Source organism: Schistocerca gregaria, chromosome 2 (genome assembly GCF_023897955.1).
Source record: "Schistocerca gregaria isolate iqSchGreg1 chromosome 2, iqSchGreg1.2, whole genome shotgun sequence".
Taxonomy (NCBI): Eukaryota; Metazoa; Arthropoda; class Insecta; order Orthoptera; family Acrididae; genus Schistocerca; species Schistocerca gregaria.
The window spans coordinates 1,016,125,938-1,016,146,891 of record NC_064921.1 but is presented as its reverse complement, the minus strand read 5'-3'; the positions used below and the strand labels follow the sequence as shown (position 1 = coordinate 1,016,146,891).

The window sequence follows — 20,954 nt, the reverse complement described above, 5'->3', positions numbered from 1 at the left end:
TATTTGATGTGAGCAATTGACACTGATCTGACGTGTGAAGGCGATTACGAAGGTTTTTGGGTACAGATGGTAGCAGATGCATGTTAGTATGTCTTGTTTTTAATGATAAAAAAGTGTTTCCGCCCGGGATCGACACGGGGACCTTCTGCGTGTTAGGCAGACGTGATAACCGCTACACCACGGAAACTACTTGTGTGCGCCTTACATTAGAGACAACTCGTGCTGGTGTTGTCATCGTTACTAAGAAATTAAATAAATGCGCTACTTGCAGAACAAAGGTACATGCAGAAGATCCTCACATGTCGTGGCTCACTGGAGTAAAATACGACATAGGCAGGAAAATACTGTTCCCGCCCGGGATCGAACCGAGGACCTTCTGCGTGTGAAGCAGACGAGATAACCGCTACACTACGGAAACTGCGGACTTCAGGAGCCCATCTCCGTTCACTCGCAATTACCTCAGCCTCTCTCCCGTCCGTGAATGCACACGCGACAGTTCTTTTGACAGCCTGGAAACCATCACAGCCAAGGGCTCAAGAAGTCTTCGGGGTGCTCGAGAAGGTGTCTGCCGTAGCACCCCTAACGAAATAGCGGCGTTTCCCGCAGTCGTGATTGCAAATCATAGCAGCAAAAGCAATCACTTTCTTAGCAGCAGGGAGTGCGAGCCCAGCGGCAGCTCTACATGAAGGTACCAATAGCCCAGGAAGGCCGCCGACCGCGGGAATTCGCGCCGCCCCCATCCCGCCAGCCTACACGAGACTTTCCAGAGCACCCTGGACCACATCGAGGGACCCAGTGCACTGAAATAATAGTCATTTGCCACGTCAGATGGCTCGTTGGTCTAGGGGTATGATTCCTGCTTAGGGTGCAGGAGGTCCCGGGTTCAAATCCCGGACGAGCCCTAGCGTTTTGTGCAAACTGGTCGCACGTGAGTGGCCGAGTCGACGCAAAATGCTCGGCGTCAGTATCAAATGAAATTCATATTTGATGTGAGCAATTGACACTGATCTGACGTGTGAAGGCGATTACGAAGGTTTTTGGGTACAGATGGTAGCAGATGCATGTTAGTATGTCTTGTTTTTAATGATAAAAAAGTGTTTCCGCCCGGGATCGACACGGGGACCTTCTGCGTGTTAGGCAGACGTGATAACCGCTACACCACGGAAACTACTTGTGTGCGCCTTACATTAGAGACAACTCGTGCTGGTGTTGTCATCGTCACTAAGAAATTAAATAAATGCGCTACTTGCAGAACAAAGGTACATGCAGAAGATCCTCACATGTCGTGGCTCACTGGAGTACAATACGACATAGGCAGGAAAATACTGTTCCCGCCCGGGATCGAACCGAGGACCTTCTGCGTGTGAAGCAGACGAGATAACCGCTACACTACGGAAACTGCGGACTTCAGGAGCCCATCTCCGTTCACTCGCAATTACCTCAGCCTCTCTCCCGTCCGTGAATGCACACGCGACAGTTCTTTTGACAGCCTGGAAACCATCACAGCCAAGGGCTCAAGAAGTCTTCGGGGTGCTCGAGAAGGTGTCTGCCGTAGCACCCCTAACGAAATAGCGGCGTTTCCCGCAGTCGTGATTGCAAATCATAGCAGCAAAAGCAATCACTTTCTTAGCAGCAGGGAGTGCGAGCCCAGCGGCAGCTCTACATGAAGGTACCAATAGCCCAGGAAGGCCGCCGACCGCGGGAATTCGCGCCGCCCCCATCCCGCCAGCCTACACGAGACTTTCCAGAGCACCCTGGACCACATCGAGGGACCCAGTGCACTGAAATAATAGTCATTTGCCACGTCAGATGGCTCGTTGGTCTAGGGGTATGATTCCTGCTTTGGGTGCAGGAGGTCCCGGGTTCAAATCCCGGACGAGCCCTAGCGTTTTGTGCAAACTGGTCGCACGTGAGTGGCCGAGTCGACGCAAAATGCTCGGCGTCAGTATCAAATGAAATTCATATTTGATGTGAGCAATTGACACTGATCTGACGTGTGAAGGCGATTACGAAGGTTTTTGGGTACAGATGGTAGCAGATGCATGTTAGTATGTCTTGTTTTTAATGATAAAAAAGTGTTTCCGCCCGGGATCGACACGGGGACCTTCTGCGTGTTAGGCAGACGTGATAACCGCTACACCACGGAAACTACTTGTGTGCGCCTTACATTAGAGACAACTCGTGCTGGTGTTGTCATCGTTACTAAGAAATTAAATAAATGCGCTACTTGCAGAACAAAGGTACATGCAGAAGATCCTCACATGTCGTGGCTCACTGGAGTAAAATACGACATAGGCAGGAAAATACTGTTCCCGCCCGGGATCGAACCGAGGACCTTCTGCGTGTGAAGCAGACGAGATAACCGCTACACTACGGAAACTGCGGACTTCAGGAGCCCATCTCCGTTCACTCGCAATTACCTCAGCCTCTCTCCCGTCCGTGAATGCACACGCGACAGTTCTTTTGACAGCCTGGAAACCATCACAGCCAAGGGCTCAAGAAGTCTTCGGGGTGCTCGAGAAGGTGTCTGCCGTAGCACCCCTAACGAAATAGCGGCGTTTCCCGCAGTCGTGATTGCAAATCATAGCAGCAAAAGCAATCACTTTCTTAGCAGCAGGGAGTGCGAGCCCAGCGGCAGCTCTACATGAAGGTACCAATAGCCCAGGAAGGCCGCCGACCGCGGGAATTCGCGCCGCCCCCATCCCGCCAGCCTACACGAGACTTTCCAGAGCACCCTGGACCACATCGAGGGACCCAGTGCACTGAAATAATAGTCATTTGCCACGTCAGATGGCTCGTTGGTCTAGGGGTATGATTCCTGCTTAGGGTGCAGGAGGTCCCGGGTTCAAATCCCGGACGAGCCCTAGCGTTTTGTGCAAACTGGTCGCACGTGAGTGGCCGAGTCGACGCAAAATGCTCGGCGTCAGTATCAAATGAAATTCATATTTGATGTGAGCAATTGACACTGATCTGACGTGTGAAGGCGATTACGAAGGTTTTTGGGTACAGATGGTAGCAGATGCATGTTAGTATGTCTTGTTTTTAATGATAAAAAAGTGTTTCCGCCCGGGATCGACACGGGGACCTTCTGCGTGTTAGGCAGACGTGATAACCGCTACACCACGGAAACTACTTGTGTGCGCCTTACATTAGAGACAACTCGTGCTGGTGTTGTCATCGTCACTAAGAAATTAAATAAATGCGCTACTTGCAGAACAAAGGTACATGCAGAAGATCCTCACATGTCGTGGCTCACTGGAGTACAATACGACATAGGCAGGAAAATACTGTTCCCGCCCGGGATCGAACCGGGGACCTTCTGCGTGTGAAGCAGACGTGATAACCGCTACACTACGGAAACTGCGGACTTGAGGAGTCCATCTCCGTTCACTCGCAATTACCTCAGCCTCTCTCCCGTCCGTGAATGCACACGCGACAGTTCTTTTGACAGCCTGGAAACCATCACAGCCAAGGGCTCAAGAAGTCTTCGGGGTGCTCGAGAAGGTGTCTGCCGTAGCACCCCTAACGAAATAGCGGCGTTTCCCGCAGTCGTGATTGCAAATCATAGCAGCAAAAGCAATCACTTTCTTAGCAGCAGGGAGTGCGAGCCCAGCGGCAGCTCTACGTGAAGGTACCAATAGCCCAGGAAGTCCGCCGACCGCGGGAATTCGCGCCGCCCCCATCCCGCCAGCCTACACGAGACTTTCCAGAGCACCCTGGACCACATCGAGGGACCCAGTGCACTGAAATAATAGTCATTTGCCACGTCAGATGGCTCGTTGGTCTAGGGGTATGATTCCTGCTTTGGGTGCAGGAGGTCCCGGGTTCAAATCCCGGACGAGCCCTAGCGTTTTGTGCAAACTGGTCGCACGTGAGTGGCCGAGTCGACGCAAAATGCTCGGCGTCAGTATCAAATGAAATTCATATTTGATGTGAGCAATTGACACTGATCTGACGTGTGAAGGCGATTACGAAGGTTTTTGGGTACAGATGGTAGCAGATGCATGTTAGTATGTCTTGTTTTTAATGATAAAAAAGTGTTTCCGCCCGGGATCGACACGGGGACCTTCTGCGTGTTAGGCAGACGTGATAACCGCTACACCACGGAAACTACTTGTGTGCGCCTTACATTAGAGACAACTCGTGCTGGTGTTGTCATCGTAACTAAAAAATTAAATAAATGCGCTACTTGCAGAACAAAGGTACATGCAGAAGATCCTCACATGTCGTGGCTCACTGGAGTACAATACGACATAGGCAGGAAAGTACTGTTCCCGCCCGGGATCGAACCGGGGACCTTCTGCGTGTGAAGCAGACGTGATAACCGCTACACTACGGAAACTGCGGACTTGAGGAGTCCATCTCCGTTCACTCGCAATTACCTCAGCCTCTCTCCCGTCCGTGAATGCACACGCGACAGTTCTTTTGACAGCCTGGAAACCATCACAGCCAAGGGCTCAAGAAGTCTTCGGGGTGCTCGAGAAGGTGTCTGCCGTAGCACCCCTAACGAAATAGCGGCGTTTCCCGCAGTCGTGATTGCAAATCATAGCAGCAAAAGCAATCACTTTCTTAGCAGCAGGGAGTGCGAGCCCAGCGGCAGCTCTACATGAAGGTACCAATAGCCCAGGAAGGCCGCCGACCGCGGGAATTCGCGCCGCCCCCATCCCGCCAGCCTACACGAGACTTTCCAGAGCACCCTGGACCACATCGAGGGACCCAGTGCACTGAAATAATAGTCATTTGCCACGTCAGATGGCTCGTTGGTCTAGGGGTATGATTCCTGCTTTGGGTGCAGGCGGTCCCGGGTTCAAATCCCGGACGAGCCCTAGCGTTTTGTGCAAACTGGTCGCACGTGAGTGGCCGAGTCGACGCAAAATGCTCGGCGTCAGTATCAAATGAAATTCATATTTGATGTGAGCAATTGACACTGATCTGACGTGTGAAGGCGATTACGAAGGTTTTTGGGTACAGATGGTAGCAGATGCATGTTAGTATGTCTTGTTTTTAATGATAAAAAAGTGTTTCCGCCCGGGATCGACACGGGGACCTTCTGCGTGTTAGGCAGACGTGATAACCGCTACACCACGGAAACTACTTGTGTGCGCCTTACATTAGAGACAACTCGTGCTGGTGTTGTCATCGTTACTAAGAAATTAAATAAATGCGCTACTTGCAGAACAAAGGTACATGCAGAAGATCCTCACATGTCGTGGCTCACTGGAGTACAATACGACATAGGCAGGAAAATACTGTTCCCGCCCGGGATCGAACCGAGGACCTTCTGCGTGTGAAGCAGACGAGATAACCGCTACACTACGGAAACTGCGGACTTCAGGAGCCCATCTCCGTTCACTCGCAATTACCTCAGCCTCTCTCCCGTCCGTGAATGCACACGCGACAGTTCTTTTGACAGCCTGGAAACCATCACAGCCAAGGGCTCAAGAAGTCTTCGGGGTGCTCGAGAAGGTGTCTGCCGTAGCACCCCTAACGAAATAGCGGCGTTTCCCGCAGTCGTGATTGCAAATCATAGCAGCAAAAGCAATCACTTTCTTAGCAGCAGGGAGTGCGAGCCCAGCGGCAGCTCTACGTGAAGGTACCAATAGCCCAGGAAGTCCGCCGACCGCGGGAATTCGCGCCGCCCCCATCCCGCCAGCCTACACGAGACTTTCCAGAGCACCCTGGACCACATCGAGGGACCCAGTGCACTGAAATAATAGTCATTTGCCACGTCAGATGGCTCGTTGGTCTAGGGGTATGATTCCTGCTTTGGGTGCAGGAGGTCCCGGGTTCAAATCCCGGACGAGCCCTAGCGTTTTGTGCAAACTGGTCGCACGTGAGTGGCCGAGTCGACGCAAAATGCTCGGCGTCAGTATCAAATGAAATTCATATTTGATGTGAGCAATTGACACTGATCTGACGTGTGAAGGCGATTACGAAGGTTTTTGGGTACAGATGGTAGCAGATGCATGTTAGTATGTCTTGTTTTTAATGATAAAAAAGTGTTTCCGCCCGGGATCGACACGGGGACCTTCTGCGTGTTAGGCAGACGTGATAACCGCTACACCACGGAAACTACTTGTGTGCGCCTTACATTAGAGACAACTCGTGCTGGTGTTGTCATCGTAACTAAAAAATTAAATAAATGCGCTACTTGCAGAACAAAGGTACATGCAGAAGATCCTCACATGTCGTGGCTCACTGGAGTACAATACGACATAGGCAGGAAAGTACTGTTCCCGCCCGGGATCGAACCGGGGACCTTCTGCGTGTGAAGCAGACGTGATAACCGCTACACTACGGAAACTGCGGACTTGAGGAGTCCATCTCCGTTCACTCGCAATTACCTCAGCCTCTCTCCCGTCCGTGAATGCACACGCGACAGTTCTTTTGACAGCCTGGAAACCATCACAGCCAAGGGCTCAAGAAGTCTTCGGGGTGCTCGAGAAGGTGTCTGCCGTAGCACCCCTAACGAAATAGCGGCGTTTCCCGCAGTCGTGATTGCAAATCATAGCAGCAAAAGCAATCACTTTCTTAGCAGCAGGGAGTGCGAGCCCAGCGGCAGCTCTACATGAAGGTACCAATAGCCCAGGAAGGCCGCCGACCGCGGGAATTCGCGCCGCCCCCATCCCGCCAGCCTACACGAGACTTTCCAGAGCACCCTGGACCACATCGAGGGACCCAGTGCACTGAAATAATAGTCATTTGCCACGTCAGATGGCTCGTTGGTCTAGGGGTATGATTCCTGCTTTGGGTGCAGGAGGTCCCGGGTTCAAATCCCGGACGAGCCCTAGCGTTTTGTGCAAACTGGTCGCACGTGAGTGGCCGAGTCGACGCAAAATGCTCGGCGTCAGTATCAAATGAAATTCATATTTGATGTGAGCAATTGACACTGATCTGACGTGTGAAGGCGATTACGAAGGTTTTTGGGTACAGATGGTAGCAGATGCATGTTAGTATGTCTTGTTTTTAATGATAAAAAAGTGTTTCCGCCCGGGATCGACACGGGGACCTTCTGCGTGTTAGGCAGACGTGATAACCGCTACACCACGGAAACTACTTGTGTGCGCCTTACATTAGAGACAACTCGTGCTGGTGTTGTCATCGTTACTAAGAAATTAAATAAATGCGCTACTTGCAGAACAAAGGTACATGCAGAAGATCCTCACATGTCGTGGCTCACTGGAGTACAATACGACATAGGCAGGAAAATACTGTTCCCGCCCGGGATCGAACCGAGGACCTTCTGCGTGTGAAGCAGACGAGATAACCGCTACACTACGGAAACTGCGGACTTCAGGAGCCCATCTCCGTTCACTCGCAATTACCTCAGCCTCTCTCCCGTCCGTGAATGCACACGCGACAGTTCTTTTGACAGCCTGGAAACCATCACAGCCAAGGGCTCAAGAAGTCTTCGGGGTGCTCGAGAAGGTGTCTGCCGTAGCACCCCTAACGAAATAGCGGCGTTTCCCGCAGTCGTGATTGCAAATCATAGCAGCAAAAGCAATCACTTTCTTAGCAGCAGGGAGTGCGAGCCCAGCGGCAGCTCTACATGAAGGTACCAATAGCCCAGGAAGGCCGCCGACCGCGGGAATTCGCGCCGCCCCCATCCCGCCAGCCTACACGAGACTTTCCAGAGCACCCTGGACCACATCGAGGGACCCAGTGCACTGAAATAATAGTCATTTGCCACGTTAGATGGCTCGTTGGTCTAGGGGTATGATTCCTGCTTTGGGTGCAGGAGGTCCCGGGTTCAAATCCCGGACGAGCCCTAGCGTTTTGTGCAAACTGGTCGCACGTGAGTGGCCGAGTCGACGCAAAATGCTCGGCGTCAGTATCAAATGAAATTCATATTTGATGTGAGCAATTGACACTGATCTGACGTGTGAAGGCGATTACGAAGGTTTTTGGGTACAGATGGTAGCAGATGCATGTTAGTATGTCTTGTTTTTAATGATAAAAAAGTGTTTCCGCCCGGGATCGACACGGGGACCTTCTGCGTGTTAGGCAGACGTGATAACCGCTACACCACGGAAACTACTTGTGTGCGCCTTACATTAGAGACAACTCGTGCTGGTGTTGTCATCGTTACTAAGAAATTAAATAAATGCGCTACTTGCAGAACAAAGGTACATGCAGAAGATCCTCACATGTCGTGGCTCACTGGAGTACAATACGACAAAGGCAGGAAAATACTGTTCCCGCCCGGGATCGAACCGAGGACCTTCTGCGTGTGAAGCAGACGAGATAACCGCTACACTACGGAAACTGCGGACTTCAGGAGCCCATCTCCGTTCACTCGCAATTACCTCAGCCTCTCTCCCGTCCGTGAATGCACACGCGACAGTTCTTTTGACAGCCTGGAAACCATCACAGCCAAGGGCTCAAGAAGTCTTCGGGGTGCTCGAGAAGGTGTCTGCCGTAGCACCCCTAACGAAATAGCGGCGTTTCCCGCAGTCGTGATTGCAAATCATAGCAGCAAAACCAATCACTTTCTTAGCAGCAGGGAGTGCGAGCCCAGCGGCAGCTCTACATGAAGGTACCAATAGCCCAGGAAGGCCGCCGACCGCGGGAATTCGCGCCGCCCCCATCCCGCCAGCCTACACGAGACTTTCCAGAGCACCCTGGACCACATCGAGGGACCCAGTGCACTGAAATTATAGTCATTCGCCATGTCAGGTGGCTTGTTGGTCTAGGGGTATGATTCCTGCTTAGGGTGCAGGAGGTCCCGGGTTCAAATCCCGGACGAGCCCTAGCGTTTTGTGCAAACTGATCGCACGTGAGTGGCTGAGTCGACGCAAAATGCTCGGCGGCAGTATCAAATGAATTTCATATTTGATGTGAGCAATTGACACTCTGATCCGACGTGTGAAGGCGATTACGAAGGTTTTTGGGTACAGATGGAAGCAGATGCATGTTACTATGTCTTGTTTTTAATGATGAAAAAGTGTTTCCGCCCGGGATCGAACCGGGGACCTTCTGCGTGTTAGGCAGACGTGATAACCGCTACACCACGGAAACTACTTGTGTGCGCCTTACCTTAGAGGCAACTCGTGCTGATGTTGTCATCGTAACTAAAAAATTAAATAAATGCGCTACTTGCATAAAAAAGGTACATGCAGAAGATCCTCACATGTCGTGGCTCACTGGAGTACAATACGACATATTCAGGAAAATACTGTTCCCGCCCGGGATCGAACCGGGGACCTTCTGCGTGTGAAGCAGACGTGATAACCGCTACACTACGGAAACTGCGGACGTGAGGAGTCCATCCCCGTTCCCTCGAAATTACCTCAGCCTGTCTCCCGTCCGCGAATGCACACGCGACGGTTCTTTTGACAGCCTGGAAACCATTACAGCCGAGGGCACAAGAAGTCTTCGGGTGCTCGAGAGTTTGTCTGCCGTAGCACCCCTAACGAGATAGCGGTTTTTCCCGCAGTCGTGATTGTAAGTCATAGCAGCAAAAGCAATCACTTTCTTAGCAGCAGGGAGTGCGAGCCCAGCGGCAGCTCTACATGAAGGTACCAATAGCCCAGGAAGGCCGCCGACCGCGGGAATTCGCGCCGCCCCCATCCCGCCAGCCTACACGAGACTTTCCAGAGCACCCTGGACCACATCGAGGGACCCAGTGCACTGAAATAATAGTCATTTGCCACGTCAGATGGCTCGTTGGTCTATGGGTATGATTCCTGCTTTGGGTGCAGGAGGTCCCGGGTTCAAATCCCGGACGAGCCCTAGCGTTTTGTGCAAACTGGTCGCACGTGAGTGGCCGAGTCGACGCAAAATGCTCGGCGTCAGTATCAAATGAAATTCATATTTGATGTGAGCAATTGACACTGATCTGACGTGTGAAGGCGATTACGAAGGTTTTTGGGTACAGATGGTAGCAGATGCATGTTAGTATGTCTTGTTTTTAATGATAAAAAAGTGTTTCCGCCCGGGATCGACACGGGGACCTTCTGCGTGTTAGGCAGACGTGATAACCGCTACACCACGGAAACTACTTGTGTGCGCCTTACATTAGAGACAACTCGTGCTGGTGTTGTCATCGTAACTAAAAAATTAAATAAATGCGCTACTTGCAGAACAAAGGTACATGCAGAAGATCCTCACATGTCGTGGCTCACTGGAGTACAATACGACATAGGCAGGAAAATACTGTTCCCGCCCGGGATCGAACCGGGGACCTTCTGCGTGTGAAGCAGACGTGATAACCGCTACACTACGGAAACTGCGGACTTGAGGAGTCCATCTCCGTTCACTCGCAATTACCTCAGCCTCTCTCCCGTCCGTGAATGCACACGCGACAGTTCTTTTGACAGCCTGGAAACCATCACAGCCAAGGGCTCAAGAAGTCTTCGGGGTGCTCGAGAAGGTGTCTGCCGTAGCACCCCTAACGAAATAGCGGCGTTTCCCGCAGTCGTGATTGCAAATCATAGCAGCAAAAGCAATCACTTTCTTAGCAGCAGGGAGTGCGAGCCCAGCGGCAGCTCTACATGAAGGTACCAATAGCCCAGGAAGGCCGCCGACCGCGGGAATTCGCGCCGCCCCCATCCCGCCAGCCTACACGAGACTTTCCAGAGCACCCTGGACCACATCGAGGGACCCAGTGCACTGAAATAATAGTCATTTGCCACGTCAGATGGCTCGTTGGTCTAGGGGTATGATTCCTGCTTTGGGTGCAGGAGGTCCCGGGTTCAAATCCCGGACGAGCCCTAGCGTTTTGTGCAAACTGGTCGCACGTGAGTGGCCGAGTCGACGCAAAATGCTCGGCGTCAGTATCAAATGAAATTCATATTTGATGTGAGCAATTGACACTGATCTGACGTGTGAAGGCGATTACGAAGGTTTTTGGGTACAGATGGTAGCAGATGCATGTTAGTATGTCTTGTTTTTAATGATAAAAAAGTGTTTCCGCCCGGGATCGACACGGGGACCTTCTGCGTGTTAGGCAGACGTGATAACCGCTACACCACGGAAACTACTTGTGTGCGCCTTACATTAGAGACAACTCGTGCTGGTGTTGTCATCGTTACTAAGAAATTAAATAAATGCGCTACTTGCAGAACAAAGGTACATGCAGAAGATCCTCAGATGTCGTGGCTCACTGGAGTACAATACGACATAGGCAGGAAAATACTGTTCCCGCCCGGGATCGAACCGAGGACCTTCTGCGTGTGAAGCAGACGAGATAACCGCTACACTACGGAAACTGCGGACTTCCGGAGCCCATCTCCGTTCACTCGCAATTACCTCAGCCTCTCTCCCGTCCGTGAATGCACACGCGACAGTTCTTTTGACAGCCTGGAAACCATCACAGCCAAGGGCTCAAGAAGTCTTCGGGGTGCTCGAGAAGGTGTCTGCCGTAGCACCCCTAACGAAATAGCGGCGTTTCCCGCAGTCGTGATTGCAAATCATAGCAGCAAAAGCAATCACTTTCTTAGCAGCAGGGAGTGCGAGCCCAGCGGCAGCTCTACATGAAGGTACCAATAGCCCAGGAAGGCCGCCGACCGCGGGAATTCGCGCCGCCCCCATCCCGCCAGCCTACACGAGACTTTCCAGAGCACCCTGGACCACATCGAGGGACCCAGTGCACTGAAATAATAGTCATTTGCCACGTCAGATGGCTCGTTGGTCTAGGGGTATGATTCCTGCTTTGGGTGCAGGAGGTCCCGGGTTCAAATCCCGGACGAGCCCTAGCGTTTTGTGCAAACTGGTCGCACGTGAGTGGCCGAGTCGACGCAAAATGCTCGGCGTCAGTATCAAATGAAATTCATATTTGATGTGAGCAATTGACACTGATCTGACGTGTGAAGCGATTACGAAGGTTTTTGGGTACAGATGGTAGCAGATGCATGTTAGTATGTCTTGTTTTTAATGATAAAAAAGTGTTTCCGCCCGGGATCGACACGGGGACCTTCTGCGTGTTAGGCAGACGTGATAACCGCTACACCACGGAAACTACTTGTGTGCGCCTTACATTAGAGACAACTCGTGCTGGTGTTGTCATCGTTACTAAGAAATTAAATAAATGCGCTACTTGCAGAACAAAGGTACATGCAGAAGATCCTCACATGTCGTGGCTCACTGGAGTACAATACGACATATTCAGGAAAATACTGTTCCCGCCCGGGATCGAACCGGGGACCTTCTGCGTGTGAAGCAGACGTGATAACCGCTACACTACGGAAACTGCGGACGTGAGGAGTCCATCCCCGTTCCCTCGAAATTACCTCAGCCTGTCTCCCGTCCGCGAATGCACACGCGACGGTTCTTTTGACAGCCTGGAAACCATTACAGCCGAGGGCACAAGAAGTCTTCGGGTGCTCGAGAGTTTGTCTGCCGTAGCACCCCTAACGAGATAGCGGTTTTTCCCGCAGTCGTGATTGTAAGTCATAGCAGCAAAAGCAATCACTTTCTTAGCAGCAGGGAGTGCGAGCCCAGCGGCAGCTCTACATGAAGGTACCAATAGCCCAGGAAGGCCGCCGACCGCGGGAATTCGCGCCGCCCCCATCCCGCCAGCCTACACGAGACTTTCCAGAGCACCCTGGACCACATCGAGGGACCCAGTGCACTGAAATAATAGTCATTTGCCACGTCAGATGGCTCGTTGGTCTAGGGGTATGATTCCTGCTTTGGGTGCAGGAGGTCCCGGGTTCAAATCCCGGACGAGCCCTAGCGTTTTGTGCAAACTGGTCGCACGTGAGTGGCCGAGTCGACGCAAAATGCTCGGCGTCAGTATCAAATGAAATTCATATTTGATGTGAGCAATTGACACTGATCTGACGTGTGAAGGCGATTACGAAGGTTTTTGGGTACAGATGGTAGCAGATGCATGTTAGTATGTCTTGTTTTTAATGATAAAAAAGTGTTTCCGCCCGGGATCGACACGGGGACCTTCTGCGTGTTAGGCAGACGTGATAACCGCTACACCACGGAAACTACTTGTGTGCGCCTTACATTAGAGACAACTCGTGCTGGTGTTGTCATCGTTACTAAGAAATTAAATAAATGCGCTACTTGCAGAACAAAGGTACATGCAGAAGATCCTCACATGTCGTGGCTCACTGGAGTACAATACGACATAGGCAGGAAAATACTGTTCCCGCCCGGGATCGAACCGAGGACCTTCTGCGTGTGAAGCAGACGAGATAACCGCTACACTACGGAAACTGCGGACTTCCGGAGCCCATCTCCGTTCACTCGCAATTACCTCAGCCTCTCTCCCGTCCGTGAATGCACACGCGACAGTTCTTTTGACAGCCTGGAAACCATCACAGCCAAGGGCTCAAGAAGTCTTCGGGGTGCTCGAGAAGGTGTCTGCCGTAGCACCCCTAACGAAATAGCGGCGTTTCCCGCAGTCGTGATTGCAAATCATAGCAGCAAAAGCAATCACTTTCTTAGCAGCAGGGAGTGCGAGCCCAGCGGCAGCTCTACATGAAGGTACCAATAGCCCAGGAAGGCCGCCGACCGCGGGAATTCGCGCCGCCCCCATCCCGCCAGCCTACACGAGACTTTCCAGAGCACCCTGGACCACATCGAGGGACCCAGTGCACTGAAATAATAGTCATTTGCCACGTCAGATGGCTCGTTGGTCTAGGGGTATGATTCCTGCTTTGGGTGCAGGAGGTCCCGGGTTCTAATCCCGGACGAGCCCTAGCGTTTTGTGCAAACTGGTCGCACGTGAGTGGCCGAGTCGACGCAAAATGCTCGGCGTCAGTATCAAATGAAATTCATATTTGATGTGAGCAATTGACACTGATCTGACGTGTGAAGGCGATTACGAAGGTTTTTGGGTACAGATGGTAGCAGATGCATGTTAGTATGTCTTGTTTTTAATGATAAAAAAGTGTTTCCGCCCGGGATCGACACGGGGACCTTCTGCGTGTTAGGCAGACGTGATAACCGCTACACCACGGAAACTACTTGTGTGCGCCTTACATTAGAGACAACTCGTGCTGGTGTTGTCATCGTTACTAAGAAATTAAATAAATGCGCTACTTGCAGAACAAAGGTACATGCAGAAGATCCTCACATGTCGTGGCTCACTGGAGTACAATACGACATAGGCAGGAAAATACTGTTCCCGCCCGGGATCGAACCGAGGACCTTCTGCGTGTGAAGCAGACGAGATAACCGCTACACTACGGAAACTGCGGACTTCCGGAGCCCATCTCCGTTCACTCGCAATTACCTCAGCCTCTCTCCCGTCCGTGAATGCACACGCGACAGTTCTTTTGACAGCCTGGAAACCATCACAGCCAAGGGCTCAAGAAGTCTTCGGGGTGCTCGAGAAGGTGTCTGCCGTAGCACCCCTAACGAAATAGCGGCGTTTCCCGCAGTCGTGATTGCAAATCATAGCAGCAAAAGCAATCACTTTCTTAGCAGCAGGGAGTGCGAGCCCAGCGGCAGCTCTACATGAAGGTACCAATAGCCCAGGAAGGCCGCCGACCGCGGGAATTCGCGCCGCCCCCATCCCGCCAGCCTACACGAGACTTTCCAGAGCACCCTGGACCACATCGAGGGACCCAGTGCACTGAAATAATAGTCATTTGCCACGTCAGATGGCTCGTTGGTCTAGGGGTATGATTCCTGCTTTGGGTGCAGGAGGTCCCGGGTTCAAATCCCGGACGAGCCCTAGCGTTTTGTGCAAACTGGTCGCACGTGAGTGGCCGAGTCGACGCAAAATGCTCGGCGTCAGTATCAAATGAAATTCATATTTGATGTGAGCAATTGACACTGATCTGACGTGTGAAGGCGATTACGAAGGTTTTTGGGTACAGATGGTAGCAGATGCATGTTAGTATGTCTTGTTTTTAATGATAAAAAAGTGTTTCCGCCCGGGATCGACACGGGGACCTTCTGCGTGTTAGGCAGACGTGATAACCGCTACACCACGGAAACTACTTGTGTGCGCCTTACATTAGAGACAACTCGTGCTGGTGTTGTCATCGTTACTAAGAAATTAAATAAATGCGCTACTTGCATAACAAAGGTACATGCAGAAGATCCTCACATGTCGTGGCTCACTGGAGTACAATACGACATATTCAGGAAAATACTGTTCCCGCCCGGGATCGAACCGGGGACCTTCTGCGTGTGAAGCAGACGTGATAACCGCTACACTACGGAAACTGCGGACGTGAGGAGTCCATCCCCGTTCCCTCGAAATTACCTCAGCCTGTCTCCCGTCCGCGAATGCACACGCGACGGTTCTTTTGACAGCCTGGAAACCATTACAGCCGAGGGCACAAGAAGTCTTCGGGTGCTCGAGAGTTTGTCTGCCGTAGCACCCCTAACGAGATAGCGGTTTTTCCCGCAGTCGTGATTGTAAGTCATAGCAGCAAAAGCAATCACTTTCTTAGCAGCAGGGAGTGCGAGCCCAGCGGCAGCTCTACATGAAGGTACCAATAGCCCAGGAAGGCCGCCGACCGCGGGAATTCGCGCCGCCCCCATCCCGCCAGCCTACACGAGACTTTCCAGAGCACCCTGGACCACATCGAGGGACCCAGTGCACTGAAATTATAGTCATTCGCCATGTCAGGTGGCTCGTTGGGCTAGGGGTATGCCGGCACGGTAGCTCAGCGTGTTCGGTCAAAGGGTTATCTGCTCTCTGTAATAAAAAAATCTGAGTTAATCGATCAACAACTAACTTATATGGATGTCTTTCGACGTCCGCCTCGAGCAGATGCACCGAACGAAAGCGAACAAAATAAGATTAAAAAAAAAAGTTTAAAAAAAAAAAAAAGGGGGTATGATTCCTGCTTAGGGTGCAGGAGGTCCCGGGTTCAAATCCCGGACGAGCCCTAGCGTTTTGTGCAAACTGATCGCACGTGAGTGGCTGAGTCGACGCAAAATGCTCGGCGGCAGTATCAAATGAATTTCATATTTGATGTGAGCAATTGACACTCTGATCCGACGTGTGAAGGCGATTACGAAGGTTTTTGGGTACAGATGGAAGCAGATGTATGTTACTATGTCTTGTTTTTAATGATGAAAAAGCGTTTCCGCCCGGGATCGAACCGGGGACCTTCTGCGTGTTAGGCAGACGTGATAACCGCTACACCACGGAAACTACTTGTGTGCGCCTTACCTTAGAGGCAACTCGTGCTGATGTTGTCATCGTAACTAAAAAATTAAATAAATGCGCTACTTGCATAACAAAGGTACATGCAGAAGATCCTCAAGTGTCGTGGCTCACTGGAGTACAATACGACATATTCAGGAAAATACTGTTCCCGCCCGGGATCGAACCGGGGACCTTCTGCGTGTGAAGCAGACGTGATAACCGCTACACTACGGAAACTGCGGACGTGAGGAGTCCATCCCCGTTCCCTCGAAATTACCTCAGCCTGTCTCCCGTCCGCGAATGCACACGCGACGGTTCTTTTGACAGCCTGGAAACCATTACAGCCGAGGGCACAAGAAGTCTTCGGGTGCTCGAGAGTTTGTCTGCCGTAGCACCCCTAACGAGATAGCGGTTTTTCCCGCAGTCGTGATTGTAAGTCATAGCAGCAAAAGCAATCACTTTCTTAGCAGCAGGGAGTGCGAGCCCAGCGGCAGCTCTACATGAAGGTACCAATAGCCCAGGAAGGCCGCCGACCGCGGGAATTCGCGCCGCCCCCATCCCGCCAGCCTACACGAGACTTTCCAGAGCACCCTGGACCACATCGAGGGACCCAGTGCACTGAAATTATAGTCATTCGCCATGTCAGGTGGCTCGTTGGTCTAGGGGTATAATTCCTGCTTAGGGTGCAGGAGGTCCCGGGTTCAAATCCCGGACGAGCCCTAGCGTTTTGTGCAAACTGATCGCACGTGAGTGGCTGAGTCGACGCAAAATGCTCGGCGGCAGTATCAAATGAATTTCATATTTGATGTGAGCAATTGACACTCTGATCCGACGTGTGAAGGCGATTACGAAGGTTTTTGGGTACAGATGGAAGCAGATGCATGTTACTATGTCTTGTTTTTAATGATGAAAAAGTGTTTCCGCCCGGGATCGAATCGGGGACCTTCTGCGTGTTAGGCAGACGTGATAACCGCTACACCACGGAAACTACTTGTGTGCGCCTTACCTTAGAGGCAACTCGTGCTGATGTTGTCATCGTAACTAAAAAATTAAATAAATGCGCTACTTGCATAACAAAGGTACATGCAGAAGATCCTCACATGTCGTGGCTCACTGGAGTACAATACGACATATTCAGGAAAATACTGTTCCCGCCCGGGATCGAACCGGGGACCTTCTGCGTGTGAAGCAGACGTGATAACCGCTACACGACGGAAACTGCGGACGTGAGGAGTCCATCCCCGTTCCCTCGAAATTACCTCAGCCTGTCTCCCGTCCGCGAATGCACACGCGACGGTTCTTTTGACAGCCTGGAAACCATTACAGCCGAGGGCACAAGATGTCTTCGGGTGCTCGAGAGTTTGTCTGCCGTAGCACCCCTAACGAGATAGCGGTTTTTCCCGCAGTCGTGATTGTAAGTCATAGCAGCAAAAGCAATCACTTTCTTAGCAGCAGGGAGTGCGAGCCCAGCGGCAGCTCTACATGAAGGTACCAATAGCCCAGGAAGGCCGCCGACCGCGGGAATTCGCGCCGCCCCCATCCCGCCAGCCTACACGAGACTTTCCAGAGCACCCTGGACCACATCGAGGGACCCAGTGCACTGAAATTATAGTCATTCGCCATGTCAGGTGGCTCGTTGGTCTAGGGGTATGATTCCTGCTTAGGGTGCAGGAGGTCCCGGGTTCAAATCCCGGACGAGCCCTAGCGTTTTGTGCAAACTGATCGCACGTGAGTGGCTGAGTCGACGCAAAATGCTCGGCGGCAGTATCAAATGAATTTCATATTTGATGTGAGCAATTGACACTCTGATCCGACGTGTGAAGGCGATTACGAAGGTTTTTGGGTACAGATGGAAGCAGATGTATGTTACTATGTCTTGTTTTTAATGATGAAAAAGTGTTTCCGCCCGGGATCGAACCGGGGACCTTCTGCGTGTTAGGCAGACGTGATAACCGCTACACCACGGAAACTACTTGTGTGCGCCTTACCTTAGAGGCAACTCGTGCTGATGTTGTCATCGTAACTAAAAAATTAAATAAATGCGCTACTTGCATAACAAAGGTACATGCAGAAGATCCTCACGTGTCGTGGCTCACTGGAGTACAATACGACATATTCAGGAAAATACTGTTCCCGCCCGGGATCGAACCGGGGACCTTCTGCGTGTGAAGCAGACGTGATAACCGCTACACTACGGAAACTGCGGACGTGAGGAGTCCATCCCCGTTCCCTCGAAATTACCTCAGCCTGTCTCCCGTCCGCGAATGCACACGCGACGGTTCTTTTGACAGCCTGGAAACCATTACAGCCGAGGGCACAAGAAGTCTTCGGGTGCTCGAGAGTTTGTCTGCCGTAGCACCCCTAACGAGATAGCGGTTTTTCCCGCAGTCGTGATTGTAAGTCATAGCAGCAAAAGCAATCACTTTCTTAGCAGCAGGGAGTGCGAGCCCAGCGGCAGCTCTACATGAAGGTACCAATAGCCCAGGAAGGCCGCCGACCGCGGGAATTCGCGCCGCCCCCATCCCGCCAGCCTACACGAGACTTTCCAGAGCACCCTGGACCACATCGAGGGACCCAGTGCACTGAAATTATAGTCATTCGCCATGTCAGGTGGCTCGTTGGTCTAGGGGTATGATTCCTGCTTAGGGTGCAGGAGGTCCCGGGTTCAAATCCCGGACGAGCCCTAGCGTTTTGTGCAAACTGATCGCACGTGAGTGGCTGAGTCGACGCAAAATGCTCGGCGGCAGTATCAAATGAATTTCATATTTGATGTGAGCAATTGACACTCTGATCCGACGTGTGAAGGCGATTACGAAGGTTTTTGGGTACAGATGGAAGCAGATGCATGTTACTATGTCTTGTTTTTAATGATGAAAAAGTGTTTCCGCCCGGGATCGAACCGGGGACCTTCTGCGTGTTAGGCAGACGTGATAACCGCTACACCACGGAAACTACTTGTGTGCGCCTTACCTTAGAGGCAACTCGTGCTGATGTTGTCATCGTAACTAAAAAATTAAATAAATGCGCTACTTGCATAACAAAGGTACATGCAGAAGATCCTCACATGTCGTGGCTCACTGGAGTACAATACGACATATTCAGGAAAATACTGTTCCCGCCCGGGATCGAACCGGGGACCTTCTGCGTGTGAAGCAGACGTGATAACCACTACACTACGGAAACTACGGACGTGAGGAGTCCATCCCCGTTCCCTCGAAATTACCTCAGCCTGTCTCCCGTCCGCGAATGCACACGCGACGGTTCTTTTGACAGCCTGGAAACCATTACAGCCGAGGGCACAAGAAGTCTTCGGGTGCTCGAGAGTTTGTCTGCCGTAGCACCCCTAACGAGATAGCGGTTTTTCCCGCAGTCGTGATTGTAAGTCATAGCAGCAAAAGCAATCACTTTCTTAGCAGCAGGGAGTGCGAGCCCAGCGGCAGCTCTACATGAAGGTACCAATAGCCCAGGAAGGCCGCCGACCGCGGGAATTCGCGCCGCCCCCATCCCGCCAGCCTACACGAGACTTTCCAGAGCACCCTGGACCACATCGAGGGACCCAGTGCACTGAAATTATAGTCATTCGCCATGTCAGGTGGCTCGTTGGGCTAGGGGTATGCCGGCACGGTAGCTCAGCGTGTTCGGTCAAAGGGTTATCTGCTCTCTGTAATAAAAAAATCTGAGTTAATCGATCAACAACTAACTTATATGGATGTCTTTCGACGTCCGCCTCGAGCAGATGCACCGAACGAAAGCGAACAAAATAAGATTAAAAAAAAAAGTTTAAAAAAAAAAAAAAAGGGGGTATGATTCCTGCTTAGGGTGCAGGAGGTCCCGGGTTCAAATCCCGGACGAGCCCTAGCGTTTTGTGCAAACTGATCGCACGTGAGTGGCTGAGTCGACGCAAAATGCTCGGCGGCAGTATCAAATGAATTTCATATTTGATGTGAGCAATTGACACTCTGATCCGACGTGTGAAGGCGATTACGAAGGTTTTTGGGTACAGATGGAAGCAGATGTATGTTACTATGTCTTGTTTTTAATGATGAAAAAGCGTTTCCGCCCGGGATCGAACCGGGGACCTTCTGCGTGTTAGGCAGACGTGATAACCGCTACACCACGGAAACTACTTGTGTGCGCCTTACCTTAGAGGCAACTCGTGCTGATGTTGTCATCGTAACTAAAAAATTAAATAAATGCGCTACTTGCATAACAAAGGTACATGCAGAAGATCCTCACGTGTCGTGGCTCACTGGAGTACAATACGACATATTCAGGAAAATACTGTTCCCGCCCGGGATCGAACCGGGGACCTTCTGCGTGTGAAGCAGACGTGATAACCGCTACACTACGGAAACTGCGGACGTGAGGAGTCCATCCCCGTTCCCTCGAAATTACCTCAGCCTGTCTCCCGTCCGCGAATGCACACGCGACGGTTCTTTTGACAGCCTGGAAACCATTACAGCCGAGGGCACAAGAAGTCTTCGGGTGCTCGAGAGTTTGTCTGCCGTAGCACCCCTAACGAGATAGCGGTTTTTCCCGCAGTCGTGATTGTAAGTCATAGCAGCAAAAGCAATCACTTTCTTAGCAGCAGGGAGTGCGAGCCCAGCGGCAGCTCTACATGAAGGTACCAATAGCCCAGGAAGGCCGCCGACCGCGGGAATTCGCGCCGCCCCCATCCCGCCAGCCTACACGAGACTTTCCAGAGCACCCTGGACCACATCGAGGGACCCAGTGCACTGAAATTATAGTCATTCGCCATGTCAGGTGGCTCGTTGGTCTAGGGGTATAATTCCTGCTTAGGGTGCAGGAGGTCCCGGGTTCAAATCCCGGACGAGCCCTAGCGTTTTGTGCAAACTGATCGCACGTGAGTGGCTGAGTCGACGCAAAA

The 20,954-nt window shown here is 51.8% G+C and overlaps 61 non-coding genes across 61 annotated transcripts; 19 read left to right on the top strand and 42 right to left on the bottom strand.

Annotated features, from left to right (window-relative positions):
* Positions 1–114: 114 nt before the first annotated feature.
* On the bottom strand, positions 115–187 carry Trnav-aac (transfer RNA valine (anticodon AAC)). The gene has a single exon. It is a non-coding gene; the product is annotated as a tRNA-Val (tRNA).
* A 158-nt stretch (positions 188–345) lies between these two features.
* Trnav-cac (transfer RNA valine (anticodon CAC)) lies at positions 346–418 on the bottom strand. The gene has a single exon. It is a non-coding gene; the product is annotated as a tRNA-Val (tRNA).
* Positions 419–830: 412 nt separating this feature from the next.
* On the top strand, positions 831–902 carry Trnap-agg (transfer RNA proline (anticodon AGG)). Its single transcript has one exon. It is a non-coding gene; the product is annotated as a tRNA-Pro (tRNA).
* Positions 903–1,095: 193 nt separating this feature from the next.
* On the bottom strand, positions 1,096–1,168 carry Trnav-aac (transfer RNA valine (anticodon AAC)). The gene has a single exon. It is a non-coding gene; the product is annotated as a tRNA-Val (tRNA).
* A 158-nt stretch (positions 1,169–1,326) lies between these two features.
* On the bottom strand, positions 1,327–1,399 carry Trnav-cac (transfer RNA valine (anticodon CAC)). Its single transcript has one exon. It is a non-coding gene; the product is annotated as a tRNA-Val (tRNA).
* Positions 1,400–1,811: 412 nt separating this feature from the next.
* Trnap-ugg (transfer RNA proline (anticodon UGG)) lies at positions 1,812–1,883 on the top strand. The gene has a single exon. It is a non-coding gene; the product is annotated as a tRNA-Pro (tRNA).
* Positions 1,884–2,076: 193 nt separating this feature from the next.
* Positions 2,077–2,149, bottom strand: Trnav-aac (transfer RNA valine (anticodon AAC)). The gene has a single exon. It is a non-coding gene; the product is annotated as a tRNA-Val (tRNA).
* A 158-nt stretch (positions 2,150–2,307) lies between these two features.
* On the bottom strand, positions 2,308–2,380 carry Trnav-cac (transfer RNA valine (anticodon CAC)). Its single transcript has one exon. It is a non-coding gene; the product is annotated as a tRNA-Val (tRNA).
* A 412-nt stretch (positions 2,381–2,792) lies between these two features.
* On the top strand, positions 2,793–2,864 carry Trnap-agg (transfer RNA proline (anticodon AGG)). The gene has a single exon. It is a non-coding gene; the product is annotated as a tRNA-Pro (tRNA).
* A 193-nt stretch (positions 2,865–3,057) lies between these two features.
* Trnav-aac (transfer RNA valine (anticodon AAC)) lies at positions 3,058–3,130 on the bottom strand. The gene has a single exon. It is a non-coding gene; the product is annotated as a tRNA-Val (tRNA).
* Positions 3,131–3,288: 158 nt separating this feature from the next.
* Positions 3,289–3,361, bottom strand: Trnav-cac (transfer RNA valine (anticodon CAC)). Its single transcript has one exon. It is a non-coding gene; the product is annotated as a tRNA-Val (tRNA).
* Positions 3,362–3,773: 412 nt separating this feature from the next.
* Trnap-ugg (transfer RNA proline (anticodon UGG)) lies at positions 3,774–3,845 on the top strand. Its single transcript has one exon. It is a non-coding gene; the product is annotated as a tRNA-Pro (tRNA).
* Positions 3,846–4,038: 193 nt separating this feature from the next.
* On the bottom strand, positions 4,039–4,111 carry Trnav-aac (transfer RNA valine (anticodon AAC)). The gene has a single exon. It is a non-coding gene; the product is annotated as a tRNA-Val (tRNA).
* A 158-nt stretch (positions 4,112–4,269) lies between these two features.
* Trnav-cac (transfer RNA valine (anticodon CAC)) lies at positions 4,270–4,342 on the bottom strand. The gene has a single exon. It is a non-coding gene; the product is annotated as a tRNA-Val (tRNA).
* A 412-nt stretch (positions 4,343–4,754) lies between these two features.
* Positions 4,755–4,826, top strand: Trnap-ugg (transfer RNA proline (anticodon UGG)). Its single transcript has one exon. It is a non-coding gene; the product is annotated as a tRNA-Pro (tRNA).
* A 193-nt stretch (positions 4,827–5,019) lies between these two features.
* Positions 5,020–5,092, bottom strand: Trnav-aac (transfer RNA valine (anticodon AAC)). Its single transcript has one exon. It is a non-coding gene; the product is annotated as a tRNA-Val (tRNA).
* Positions 5,093–5,250: 158 nt separating this feature from the next.
* On the bottom strand, positions 5,251–5,323 carry Trnav-cac (transfer RNA valine (anticodon CAC)). Its single transcript has one exon. It is a non-coding gene; the product is annotated as a tRNA-Val (tRNA).
* A 412-nt stretch (positions 5,324–5,735) lies between these two features.
* On the top strand, positions 5,736–5,807 carry Trnap-ugg (transfer RNA proline (anticodon UGG)). The gene has a single exon. It is a non-coding gene; the product is annotated as a tRNA-Pro (tRNA).
* A 193-nt stretch (positions 5,808–6,000) lies between these two features.
* Trnav-aac (transfer RNA valine (anticodon AAC)) lies at positions 6,001–6,073 on the bottom strand. The gene has a single exon. It is a non-coding gene; the product is annotated as a tRNA-Val (tRNA).
* Positions 6,074–6,231: 158 nt separating this feature from the next.
* Trnav-cac (transfer RNA valine (anticodon CAC)) lies at positions 6,232–6,304 on the bottom strand. Its single transcript has one exon. It is a non-coding gene; the product is annotated as a tRNA-Val (tRNA).
* A 412-nt stretch (positions 6,305–6,716) lies between these two features.
* On the top strand, positions 6,717–6,788 carry Trnap-ugg (transfer RNA proline (anticodon UGG)). The gene has a single exon. It is a non-coding gene; the product is annotated as a tRNA-Pro (tRNA).
* Positions 6,789–6,981: 193 nt separating this feature from the next.
* Positions 6,982–7,054, bottom strand: Trnav-aac (transfer RNA valine (anticodon AAC)). The gene has a single exon. It is a non-coding gene; the product is annotated as a tRNA-Val (tRNA).
* Positions 7,055–7,212: 158 nt separating this feature from the next.
* On the bottom strand, positions 7,213–7,285 carry Trnav-cac (transfer RNA valine (anticodon CAC)). The gene has a single exon. It is a non-coding gene; the product is annotated as a tRNA-Val (tRNA).
* Positions 7,286–7,697: 412 nt separating this feature from the next.
* On the top strand, positions 7,698–7,769 carry Trnap-ugg (transfer RNA proline (anticodon UGG)). Its single transcript has one exon. It is a non-coding gene; the product is annotated as a tRNA-Pro (tRNA).
* Positions 7,770–7,962: 193 nt separating this feature from the next.
* On the bottom strand, positions 7,963–8,035 carry Trnav-aac (transfer RNA valine (anticodon AAC)). The gene has a single exon. It is a non-coding gene; the product is annotated as a tRNA-Val (tRNA).
* A 158-nt stretch (positions 8,036–8,193) lies between these two features.
* On the bottom strand, positions 8,194–8,266 carry Trnav-cac (transfer RNA valine (anticodon CAC)). Its single transcript has one exon. It is a non-coding gene; the product is annotated as a tRNA-Val (tRNA).
* Positions 8,267–8,678: 412 nt separating this feature from the next.
* On the top strand, positions 8,679–8,750 carry Trnap-agg (transfer RNA proline (anticodon AGG)). The gene has a single exon. It is a non-coding gene; the product is annotated as a tRNA-Pro (tRNA).
* A 195-nt stretch (positions 8,751–8,945) lies between these two features.
* Positions 8,946–9,018, bottom strand: Trnav-aac (transfer RNA valine (anticodon AAC)). The gene has a single exon. It is a non-coding gene; the product is annotated as a tRNA-Val (tRNA).
* A 158-nt stretch (positions 9,019–9,176) lies between these two features.
* Positions 9,177–9,249, bottom strand: Trnav-cac (transfer RNA valine (anticodon CAC)). Its single transcript has one exon. It is a non-coding gene; the product is annotated as a tRNA-Val (tRNA).
* Positions 9,250–9,660: 411 nt separating this feature from the next.
* Trnap-ugg (transfer RNA proline (anticodon UGG)) lies at positions 9,661–9,732 on the top strand. The gene has a single exon. It is a non-coding gene; the product is annotated as a tRNA-Pro (tRNA).
* Positions 9,733–9,925: 193 nt separating this feature from the next.
* Positions 9,926–9,998, bottom strand: Trnav-aac (transfer RNA valine (anticodon AAC)). Its single transcript has one exon. It is a non-coding gene; the product is annotated as a tRNA-Val (tRNA).
* A 158-nt stretch (positions 9,999–10,156) lies between these two features.
* Positions 10,157–10,229, bottom strand: Trnav-cac (transfer RNA valine (anticodon CAC)). The gene has a single exon. It is a non-coding gene; the product is annotated as a tRNA-Val (tRNA).
* A 412-nt stretch (positions 10,230–10,641) lies between these two features.
* On the top strand, positions 10,642–10,713 carry Trnap-ugg (transfer RNA proline (anticodon UGG)). The gene has a single exon. It is a non-coding gene; the product is annotated as a tRNA-Pro (tRNA).
* A 193-nt stretch (positions 10,714–10,906) lies between these two features.
* Trnav-aac (transfer RNA valine (anticodon AAC)) lies at positions 10,907–10,979 on the bottom strand. The gene has a single exon. It is a non-coding gene; the product is annotated as a tRNA-Val (tRNA).
* A 158-nt stretch (positions 10,980–11,137) lies between these two features.
* Positions 11,138–11,210, bottom strand: Trnav-cac (transfer RNA valine (anticodon CAC)). Its single transcript has one exon. It is a non-coding gene; the product is annotated as a tRNA-Val (tRNA).
* Positions 11,211–11,622: 412 nt separating this feature from the next.
* Positions 11,623–11,694, top strand: Trnap-ugg (transfer RNA proline (anticodon UGG)). The gene has a single exon. It is a non-coding gene; the product is annotated as a tRNA-Pro (tRNA).
* A 192-nt stretch (positions 11,695–11,886) lies between these two features.
* Trnav-aac (transfer RNA valine (anticodon AAC)) lies at positions 11,887–11,959 on the bottom strand. The gene has a single exon. It is a non-coding gene; the product is annotated as a tRNA-Val (tRNA).
* Positions 11,960–12,117: 158 nt separating this feature from the next.
* Positions 12,118–12,190, bottom strand: Trnav-cac (transfer RNA valine (anticodon CAC)). The gene has a single exon. It is a non-coding gene; the product is annotated as a tRNA-Val (tRNA).
* Positions 12,191–12,601: 411 nt separating this feature from the next.
* Positions 12,602–12,673, top strand: Trnap-ugg (transfer RNA proline (anticodon UGG)). The gene has a single exon. It is a non-coding gene; the product is annotated as a tRNA-Pro (tRNA).
* A 193-nt stretch (positions 12,674–12,866) lies between these two features.
* Trnav-aac (transfer RNA valine (anticodon AAC)) lies at positions 12,867–12,939 on the bottom strand. The gene has a single exon. It is a non-coding gene; the product is annotated as a tRNA-Val (tRNA).
* A 158-nt stretch (positions 12,940–13,097) lies between these two features.
* Trnav-cac (transfer RNA valine (anticodon CAC)) lies at positions 13,098–13,170 on the bottom strand. Its single transcript has one exon. It is a non-coding gene; the product is annotated as a tRNA-Val (tRNA).
* A 412-nt stretch (positions 13,171–13,582) lies between these two features.
* Positions 13,583–13,654, top strand: Trnap-ugg (transfer RNA proline (anticodon UGG)). Its single transcript has one exon. It is a non-coding gene; the product is annotated as a tRNA-Pro (tRNA).
* A 193-nt stretch (positions 13,655–13,847) lies between these two features.
* Positions 13,848–13,920, bottom strand: Trnav-aac (transfer RNA valine (anticodon AAC)). Its single transcript has one exon. It is a non-coding gene; the product is annotated as a tRNA-Val (tRNA).
* Positions 13,921–14,078: 158 nt separating this feature from the next.
* Trnav-cac (transfer RNA valine (anticodon CAC)) lies at positions 14,079–14,151 on the bottom strand. The gene has a single exon. It is a non-coding gene; the product is annotated as a tRNA-Val (tRNA).
* Positions 14,152–14,563: 412 nt separating this feature from the next.
* Positions 14,564–14,635, top strand: Trnap-ugg (transfer RNA proline (anticodon UGG)). The gene has a single exon. It is a non-coding gene; the product is annotated as a tRNA-Pro (tRNA).
* A 193-nt stretch (positions 14,636–14,828) lies between these two features.
* Positions 14,829–14,901, bottom strand: Trnav-aac (transfer RNA valine (anticodon AAC)). The gene has a single exon. It is a non-coding gene; the product is annotated as a tRNA-Val (tRNA).
* Positions 14,902–15,059: 158 nt separating this feature from the next.
* On the bottom strand, positions 15,060–15,132 carry Trnav-cac (transfer RNA valine (anticodon CAC)). The gene has a single exon. It is a non-coding gene; the product is annotated as a tRNA-Val (tRNA).
* Positions 15,133–15,999: 867 nt separating this feature from the next.
* Positions 16,000–16,072, bottom strand: Trnav-aac (transfer RNA valine (anticodon AAC)). The gene has a single exon. It is a non-coding gene; the product is annotated as a tRNA-Val (tRNA).
* A 158-nt stretch (positions 16,073–16,230) lies between these two features.
* Positions 16,231–16,303, bottom strand: Trnav-cac (transfer RNA valine (anticodon CAC)). The gene has a single exon. It is a non-coding gene; the product is annotated as a tRNA-Val (tRNA).
* Positions 16,304–16,714: 411 nt separating this feature from the next.
* Trnap-agg (transfer RNA proline (anticodon AGG)) lies at positions 16,715–16,786 on the top strand. Its single transcript has one exon. It is a non-coding gene; the product is annotated as a tRNA-Pro (tRNA).
* Positions 16,787–16,981: 195 nt separating this feature from the next.
* Trnav-aac (transfer RNA valine (anticodon AAC)) lies at positions 16,982–17,054 on the bottom strand. The gene has a single exon. It is a non-coding gene; the product is annotated as a tRNA-Val (tRNA).
* Positions 17,055–17,212: 158 nt separating this feature from the next.
* Positions 17,213–17,285, bottom strand: Trnav-cac (transfer RNA valine (anticodon CAC)). The gene has a single exon. It is a non-coding gene; the product is annotated as a tRNA-Val (tRNA).
* A 411-nt stretch (positions 17,286–17,696) lies between these two features.
* Trnap-agg (transfer RNA proline (anticodon AGG)) lies at positions 17,697–17,768 on the top strand. The gene has a single exon. It is a non-coding gene; the product is annotated as a tRNA-Pro (tRNA).
* A 195-nt stretch (positions 17,769–17,963) lies between these two features.
* Trnav-aac (transfer RNA valine (anticodon AAC)) lies at positions 17,964–18,036 on the bottom strand. The gene has a single exon. It is a non-coding gene; the product is annotated as a tRNA-Val (tRNA).
* A 158-nt stretch (positions 18,037–18,194) lies between these two features.
* Trnav-cac (transfer RNA valine (anticodon CAC)) lies at positions 18,195–18,267 on the bottom strand. The gene has a single exon. It is a non-coding gene; the product is annotated as a tRNA-Val (tRNA).
* Positions 18,268–18,678: 411 nt separating this feature from the next.
* On the top strand, positions 18,679–18,750 carry Trnap-agg (transfer RNA proline (anticodon AGG)). The gene has a single exon. It is a non-coding gene; the product is annotated as a tRNA-Pro (tRNA).
* A 195-nt stretch (positions 18,751–18,945) lies between these two features.
* On the bottom strand, positions 18,946–19,018 carry Trnav-aac (transfer RNA valine (anticodon AAC)). Its single transcript has one exon. It is a non-coding gene; the product is annotated as a tRNA-Val (tRNA).
* Positions 19,019–19,176: 158 nt separating this feature from the next.
* Positions 19,177–19,249, bottom strand: Trnav-cac (transfer RNA valine (anticodon CAC)). The gene has a single exon. It is a non-coding gene; the product is annotated as a tRNA-Val (tRNA).
* Positions 19,250–20,117: 868 nt separating this feature from the next.
* On the bottom strand, positions 20,118–20,190 carry Trnav-aac (transfer RNA valine (anticodon AAC)). Its single transcript has one exon. It is a non-coding gene; the product is annotated as a tRNA-Val (tRNA).
* A 158-nt stretch (positions 20,191–20,348) lies between these two features.
* Positions 20,349–20,421, bottom strand: Trnav-cac (transfer RNA valine (anticodon CAC)). The gene has a single exon. It is a non-coding gene; the product is annotated as a tRNA-Val (tRNA).
* A 411-nt stretch (positions 20,422–20,832) lies between these two features.
* Trnap-agg (transfer RNA proline (anticodon AGG)) lies at positions 20,833–20,904 on the top strand. Its single transcript has one exon. It is a non-coding gene; the product is annotated as a tRNA-Pro (tRNA).
* The last annotated feature ends 50 nt before the right edge of the window (positions 20,905–20,954 follow it).